Genomic DNA, 8,762 nt, shown 5'->3' with positions numbered 1-8,762 from the left:
AGGGCGGCCTCATCGAAGCCGACCAAGCTCCTGCCGAAGATGAAGGTGTCTATCCCCACCATATCAGGGTAATTGTGTTGCTCATATTTTCTTATTCTGTGCGAACTTTATCTCTGGTCGACGCTGAGGTTAGTCGACTGATCCTTTGGAGTTGCAGTGCTGCTACTTCTGAGACCTCGGCCCGGGCCGATGACCACGAGATGGAGGATGCGGCAACTTCGAACCCAGGTACTGTATTCTTAATACCATTCTTAGTCGACTGACTCGCGATCTCTGATCCTGATCCTTCTCCGCAGCTCCACCCAACACTGTTATCGATCTTCCTGATGATGATGAGGACGAAGAGCCGCTGAAGCACAGGAGGAGTCGGAAAGCGTCCGCCAGTAAGGTGCCTCAGGATGTGCCGGCGCCTGAAATTCTGACTGTGGAGGAAGAGAACACCACTCGACACACGGTGACCTTCGCGAATCCACTGACGAGTGCTCAGCAGCCTTCCCTCTTCATGACGCACCACGTCCTGGAGGACCAAGCTGGCGCAGCGAAGGAGGCAATACGCCAGGCAGGACTCATGATGGAGCAGCTGAAGACCATCCGGGATGCGAGCCAGGCAGCTTATGACGCCAGCTCTGCCCTCCAAAGCAATGTCCAGGTCAGTCGACTGCTGTTTGTTCTGTTGGATATGCTACCAAAAACTTTTCTTTTCCGGAATTTATATTAGTCACCCACTGGGTGTGTCAAATAAACTCCGTGTTAGCGGGGGCACGCTGAGTGCACCCGCTGGGTGTAGTCCCCAAGGCTAAGGTCGACTGCTGGCAGTCGGCCTTAGGCTTTATGATGTCAATCTTTCTCTCAGTCGACTGGTCGACTGGATTTCACAAACCGGTGGGGGCACGCTAAGTGCACCCACTGGGTGTAGTCCCCAAGGCTAAGGTCGACTGCTGGCAGTCGGCCTTAGGCTTTATGATGTCAATCTTTCTCTCAGTCGACTGGTCGACTGGATTTCACAAACCGGTGGGGGCACACTAAGTGCACCCACTGGGTGTAGTCCCCAAGGCTAAGGTCGACTGCTGGCAGTCGGCCTTAGGCTTTATAATGTAAATCTTTCTGTCAGTCGACTGGTCGACTGGATTTCACAAACCGGTGGGGGCACGCTGAGTGCACCCACTGGGTGTAGTCCCCGAGACTGTGGTCGACTGCTTGCAGTTGATCACAGTCTTAGAGAATGCATCTCGCACTTTTTTTTTTGAGGTCGACTGGTCGACTTTGTCTTCAACAGGATTAGTGGGGGCACGCTGAGTGCACCCACTGGGTGTAGTCCCCGAGACTACGGTCGAATGTTTGTATTCGGCTGTAGTCTTAGAAACGTGTGCTTTTCCCTTTTCACTCGGAAGTGAATTATTTTTGACATTTAGTCGATTGGTTCTTCGCAGAACTCTTGTGATCTTGTGGCTCGCTACTCAGAGCTGGAACAGAAGCATACTCAAGTCGAGCTGAGCTTGAAGCTGGTTCAAGAGAAGATGACAAAGGCAAAGGAGGAGACCGAAGGTATGTTTGGTGAGACCCTGACGACTGCTTTTCCCCTTGCTTGTTTCAGCATCTGATCTTGCTGTGGCTTGCAGGTAAGGTAAGGGAGGCCCAGCAGAAGAAAGACCTTGAGCTAGCTGAGAAGATCAAGCTTGCTGACGAGAAGTTAGCTTCAGTCACCAAGCTCGAACAAGACAATACCAATCTGAAAACTGCTCTTGGGATTGCCAACAAGGAGGTCAGTCGACTGAGAACTGACAAAGCTGCCTTGACCGACCAAGTCAGCAAATTGACTGAGAAGAAAACTGAACTGGAGGCCTTCCTGAGTGGCCTTGCCAAGAAGCTGTTTCTTATGCTTGAAGGTAAACCTCCATGTTTGGCAAATATTTCCAATTGTGGCTTTTTTCATTCTTGCAGAATTTTGTCAAAACTTCGAAGAGGAAACCAGCCGACTGGAGCCAAACCTTGACCCCGTCAATTCTCCGGTGAACGACGAAGTTGCCATGGATGTTTTCCGACTGGAGTCTCGTGTTGCAGCTGTCGTGGACTATCTCGCAAGGCTGAAGGTCGCCACATCTCGCATCGACTCGACGCTCTGGCCTGAGGAGACACTTCAGAATGACCTTGAGTCGCTGATGGCCCGCTTGAACACGATCCCTGGTCGAGTGCAGGAGTGGAAGAAGTCCTTGGCTCGGTGTGGTGCAGATGTCGCTCTGTGTCTGGCCCGAGTCCACTGCAAAGATGCACGAGAGGAGAAGCTGGCGGCCCTTCGGGTGGCCAATACCAAGAAGCACGACTTCAGGTCCTTTATGGAGACTTTCCTTGCAGCTGCCACTCGGATTGCCGACGGAATTGACCTTGATGAATTTGTTGCACCTTCCAGCCCTCCACAGGAGGGGTAAAAAACTTCTTCTGGCTCGACTCTTTAAATTTGCCTCGGTATGCCGAGTGGAATTGTAACCGACAAACTTTAACAGGCTTGACGCCTGAGCACTTTCGGTTCCTTTAGATATCGATTCGAACTTGAATTTGGCGCTTGAATATGATTGCCTTCGGCTCAAAATGTCTTTTGCAGGTTCAAAGCAAGGTGCCTGTGCTTAGGCGAGCGTTTGGACTGCAGCTAAGCCTCCGAGTGAGAGGGTCGCTCTTCACTCGGTAGGATTCTTGTAACTTAGGCGAGCGCAGGGCTGCAGCTAAGCTCCCGAGTGAGAGGGTTGCTCTCCACTCGGTAAGATTTTTATAACTTAGGCGAGCACGAGGCTGCAGCTAAGCCTCCGAGTGGAAGGCTGGCTTACCACTCGGTAGGATTTTCACAACTTAGGCGAGTGCTTGGACTGCAGCTAAGCCCCCGAGTGAGAGGGTTGCTCTTCACTCGGTAGGATTTTTATAACTTAGGCGAGCGCGAGGTCGCAGCTAAGCCTCCGAGTGGAAGGCTGGCTTACCACTCGGTAGGATTTTGATAAACTTAGGCGAGTCCTTGGACTGCAGCTAAGCCTCCGAGTGAGAGGATCGCTCTTCACTCGGTAGGATTTTCACAACTTAGGCGAGTGCTTGGACTGCAGCTAAGCCCCCGAGTGGAAGGCTGGCTTACCACTCGGTAGGATTTTGATAAACTTAGGCGAGTCCTTGGACTGCAGCTAAGCCTCCGAGTGGAAGGCTGGCTTACCACTCGGTAGGATTTTGATAAACTTAGGCGAAACGGATTCGCAGCTAAGCCTCCGAGTGAGAGTCTAGCTCACCACTCGGTAGGATTTTTACAAACTTAGGCGAAACAGATTCGCGGCTAAGTCACCCACTGAGGGGGAGTTTTTATGTGGACAAAAATAAAAGTGATGACACTATTATTTCCAAACCCATGAACTACAGAAGTACTTTATTGCAACTCATCCGAGTGATAAAACTTAAGTGTAAAATGGGCGGAGTAGCTCCGCGTTCCAAGCTCGGGGCTCGTCGATATTATGCTCGACGTTGTAAAGACGGTACGCCCCGTTGTGGAGAACCTTGGTGACGATGAAGGGACCTTCCCAAGAAGGAGCAAGCTTGTGTGGTTTGTGCTGATCCACTCGGAGAACCAAATCCCCTTCCTGGAAGGCTCGACCTCTCACATTTCGGGCGTGGAAACGGCGCAGATCTTGTTGGTAGATGGTCGACCGGATCAGAGCCATCTCCCTTTCTTCCTCTAAAAGGTCGACTGCATCCTGCCGCGCTTGTTCAGCTTCTGCTTCGTTGTAGATTTCGACTCGAGGAGCATTGTGGAGAAGATCACTCGGCAAGACTGCTTCGGCTCCATAGACCAAGAAGAATGGAGTTCTTCCGGTCGACCGATTGGGCGTGGTCCGCAGTCCCCAGAGTACAGATGGAAGTTCGTCGACCCAAGCTCCAGCCGCGTGTTTGAGATCACGCATCAGTCGCGGCTTCAGTCCCTTGAGAATCAGTCCATTAGCTCGCTCTGCTTGTCCATTCGACTGCGGATGGGCGACTGATGCGTAGTCGACCCGTGTGCCCTGGGAGTTGCAGAAAGCTCTGAATTCCTCTGAGTCAAAGTTCGACCCATTATCCGTTATGATGCTGTGCGGGACTCCATATCTGAATATTAGTTCCCTGATGAAGCTAACAGCAGTATCGGTGTCAAGGCTCTTGATTGGTTTAGCCTCGATCCACTTGGTGAACTTGTCGACTGCCACCAGTACATGCGTGAAGCCACTTCGTCCTGTTCTCAAAGGACCGATCATGTCCAGCCCCCAAACTGCAAAAGGCCAGACGAGTGGGATGGTCTTCAAAGCTGACGCAGGCTTGTGCGACATATTCGAGTAGAACTGACATCCCTCGCACTTATCCACTATCTCCTTTGCCATCTCATTCGCCTTGGGCCAGTAAAATCCGGCTCGGTATGCTTTGGCCACGATGGTCCGAGAGGACGCATGATGACCGCAGGTCCCCGAGTGAATATCATTGAGGATGAGTCGACCTTCTTCTGGTGTTATGCACTTCTGACCAACTCCAGTCGCGCTTTCTCTGTATAATTGTCCTTTGATTACGGTAAAGGCTTTAGATCGACGGACGATCTGTCGAGCCTCTTCCTCATCCTCCGGAAGCTCTTTCCTCAAGATATATGCGACATACGGAATCGTCCAGTCGGGAATGACTACCAAAACCTCCATGATCAAGTCGACCACCGCTGGGACTTCAACTTCAGTCGGATCTGTGGCACTCTTGGGCTGCGGAGTTTCTTCGGTGAAAGGATCTTCTTTGACTGACGGAGTGTGTATATGCTCCAAGAACACACCACTCGGAATGGCTTCTCTCTTGGAACCTATCTTTGCTAGATCATCAGCTGCTTGATTTTTCAGTCGGGGTATATGATGGAGCTCCAACCCCTCGAACTTTTTCTCTAGCTTCCTCACTGCACTGCAGTATCCCGTCATGGCTGGGCTTCTCACGTCCCACTCTTTCATCACCTGATTGACCACTAAATCCGAGTCGCCATAGACCATTAGGCGACGGACGCCGAGTGAAATGGCCATGCGCAACCCATATAGGAGGGCCTCATATTCTGCCTCATTGTTGGAGGAATCAAAGTGAATCTGGAGCACATATCTGAGCTTATCTCCTCTGGGGGAAACCAGGACAACCCCAGCACCGGAACCATTCAACATCTTAGAACCATCGAAAAACATGGTCCAATGCTCCGAGTGAACTTCAGTCGGCTGCTGCTGTTCGATCCACTCGGCGAGGAAATCTGCTATTGCCTGGGACTTAATGGCTTTCTTTGCCTCAAACTTGATATCAAGGGGAAGAAGTTCAATCGCCCATTTGGCCACTCGACCAGTTGCATCTCTGTTGTGCAAAATCTCTGATAGTGGAGCGTCGCTGACGACTGTGATTGAATGGTCAGAGAAATAATGAGCAACCTTCTTTGTGGTCATGTATATTCCATACACAAGCTTCTGATAATGAGGATATCTCTGCTTGGATGGAGTCAAGACTTCAGACGAATAATACACTGGGCGCTGAACTTTGAGAGCTTTTCCTTCTTCTTCCCGCTCGACCGTTAGCACAGTACTGACGACTTGTCCTGTGGCTGCGATGTAGAGCAACAGAGGCTCTTTGCTGATTGGAGCAGCAAGCACCGGCTGGGTGGAGAGCAGAGCTTTTAGCTCGACAAACGCTGCATCAGCTTCTGGAGTCCACTCGAACTTGTCAGCCTTCTTCATCAGTCGGTAAAGAGGCAATGCCTTTTCACCGAGTCGTGAGATGAATCGACTTAATGCGGCCAAGCATCCAGTAAGCTTCTGGACATCGTGCACTCGCACAGGGCGTTTCATTCGGAGAATAGTGCCAATCTTTTCTGGGTTGGCGTCGATTCCCCGTTCGGAAACGAGAAAACCGAGTAACTTGCCACCAGGAACTCCAAATGTGCACTTTGATGGATTGAGCTTGATATCATACCTTCTGAGGTTGGCAAATGTTTCGGCGAGGTCAGCGAGCAGGTCGGAACCTTTTCGTGACTTGACAACAATATCATCCATATAAGCTTCCACATTCCGACTGATTTGGGTGAGTAGACACTTCTGAATCATTCGCATAAATGTGGCTCCAGCATTCTTGAGGCCGAATGGCATGGTGATATAGCAGAAGCACCCGAATGGAGTGATGAAAGCTGTTTTTACCTCATCGGGCCCGTACAGACGGATCTGGTGGTACCCGGAGTAAGCATCTAAAAAAGACAACCTCTCGCATCCCGCGGTCGAGTCAACAATTTGATCTATGCGAGGGAGAGGAAAGTGATCTTTCGGGCAGGCCCGGTTGATGTGCTTGAAATCAATGCACATTCGGAGCGACTTGTCCTTCTTAGGAACCATGACGACATTAGCGAGCCACTCGGAGTGGTAGATCTCTCGGATAAATCCTGCCGCCAACAGTCGAGCCACTTCTTCACCGATGGCCTTTCTCTTCTGGACGGCGGACCGCCGAAGATGCTCTTTGACTGGTTTTGCAGATGAGTCGACTCTTAGGCGATGCTCAGCCAGTCCCCTGGGAACACCTGGCATGTCAGCGGGCTTCCATGCAAAAATGTCCCAGTTCTCACGGAGGAACTGGATGAGCGCTTCTTCCTATTTTGGGTCGAGTGTTGTGGAGATGCGGGTCGGAGCTGCTTCGGGGTCGGTCGGGTGAATGTGAACAGGCTTCGTCTCACCGGACGACTGGAATGCAGATTCTGTGGCGGGCTTCTTGGATCGCAGCAAGTCACTTGGATCTGCGTTTTGCTTGTATTCTTCGAACTCGACCGCTGTCACTTGGGAATCGGCAATTTTGGAGCCCTTCTGAAAGCACTCCTCTGCCTTTTTCCTATCACCGGTGACAGTGATCACACCTTTGGGACCGGGCATTTTCAATTTGAGGTACACGTAACATGGTCGAGCCATGAACCGTGCATAGGCTGGTCTCCCCAAAATGGCATGATATGCACTTTGAAAATCCACGACCTCAAACGTCAACTTTTCTTTGCGAAAATGCTTTGAATCGCCAAACACTACGTCCAAAGCTATCTGGCCGAGTGACTCGGCCTTCTTCCCTGGTATAACTCCATGGAAGCTCATGTTACTAGTGCTCAGTCGGGACATCGGAATGCCCATACCTTTCAACGTGTCTGCATATAACAGATTCAGCCCACTTCCACCGTCCATCAGCACCTTTGTCAGTCGAGTGCCTTCGACAACTGGATCGACCACCAAAGCTTGCCTCCCAGGGGTGGCAATATGAGTCGGGTGATCAGATTGGTCGAATGTGATGGGTGTTTGAGACCACTTCAGATAATTTGCCTTTGCCGGGCAACCATGTTAACCTCTCGGTTAATCACTTTCAGTCGACTTCTGCTTTCCACATCTGCGAAGATCATCAGAGTGGAGTTGATATGCGGATATCCTCCCTCATTGTCCTCTTTGTCTTCGGCCTTGTCCGGCTCCTTCTCCTTGTCCTTAGACTGTTTTCCCTGAAACTGCTGGATCAGGAGTCGACATTGGCGAGTGGTGTGCTTTGGGTAAATGATATTCCCCTCTTCATCTTTCTTCGTGTGAATATGACACGGCATATCCATCACGTCGTTCCCTTCTTTATCCTTTACCTTCTTGGGGTTCCAGGATCCTTTTGGTTTCCCCTTAAACTTTCCTTGAGTCACGGCCAGAGCCTCTCCAGGAGCTGCCGGTTCAGCCTTCCGCTTCTGTTTCCGACTGGTGTTTCCTTTTTCCGACTGACTCGGCTTGTGCTTGCCGCTTCGGAGTCGGTCTTCTTCTTCGCCGTTGGCGTACTTGGTAGCAATCTCCATCATCCGACTCAAGGTCATGTCACCAGTTCGACCAAATTTCAAACTCAGTTCTCTGTTCTTGACACCATCTTTGAAGGCGCATACTGCCTAATGGTCAGAGACATTTTCCACAGTGTGGTGCAAAGTGATCCACCTCTGAATATACTCTCTGAGAGTCTCATTGGTTTTCTGCACGCAGACTTGCAACTCTGTCAATCCCGCTGGTCGCTTGCAAGTCCCTTCGAACGTTCTGACGAACACTCGGGACAGATCTTCCCAAGTGTAAATGCTGCTAGGAGGCAATTGAGTCAACCATGCCCTGGCAGAACCTTCCAACATGAGGGGCAAATGCTTCATGGCCACCTCGTCGTTCCCACCACCGATCTGAACTGCCACTCGGTAGTCTTCAAGCCAAGTTTCAGGCTTAGACTCACCAGTGAACTTGCTGACTCCTGTTGCCAGCCTGAAATTGGGGGGGGATAACTGCGGCTCTGATAGCTCTGCTGAAACATTCAGGACCAGAAACATGAACTCGACTGCTCGTGGGCACATCTCTGTCGAGTGCGCCTCGATGGGCTCTGTTCCGGTCGACCAACCCTTGCACGATAATGGATCGCGCGTCAAAGCCTGGCTCTCTGGGGTCAACTGGAACCCTACGCCCTGTACTGTACTGACGCCTATCATCTGGCTGCCGAGGAGCGTAAGACCCACCCCTCGGAGGGGAATAGGGCACTCGACGCCTATCATCTCGGTCGAGTCTGTCGCCATATTGATCTCGCCGATTCTCACGCCCTTCGCGCCGCGGAGGCGATCTGGGGCTGTGAGCCGACTGAACTGTATTCACAGTGACAGATCGACTGTGAATTCTGTTGCGCGACTGAGACACGGCTGAATTCTGATCTCCTGCTGCCCGGAGCAGATCCCTGATCTGCAG

Source organism: Triticum dicoccoides, chromosome 6B (genome assembly GCF_002162155.2).
Source record: "Triticum dicoccoides isolate Atlit2015 ecotype Zavitan chromosome 6B, WEW_v2.0, whole genome shotgun sequence".
NCBI lineage: Eukaryota > Viridiplantae > Streptophyta > Magnoliopsida > Poales > Poaceae > Triticum > Triticum dicoccoides.
This window is presented reverse-complemented; position numbering follows the sequence as displayed.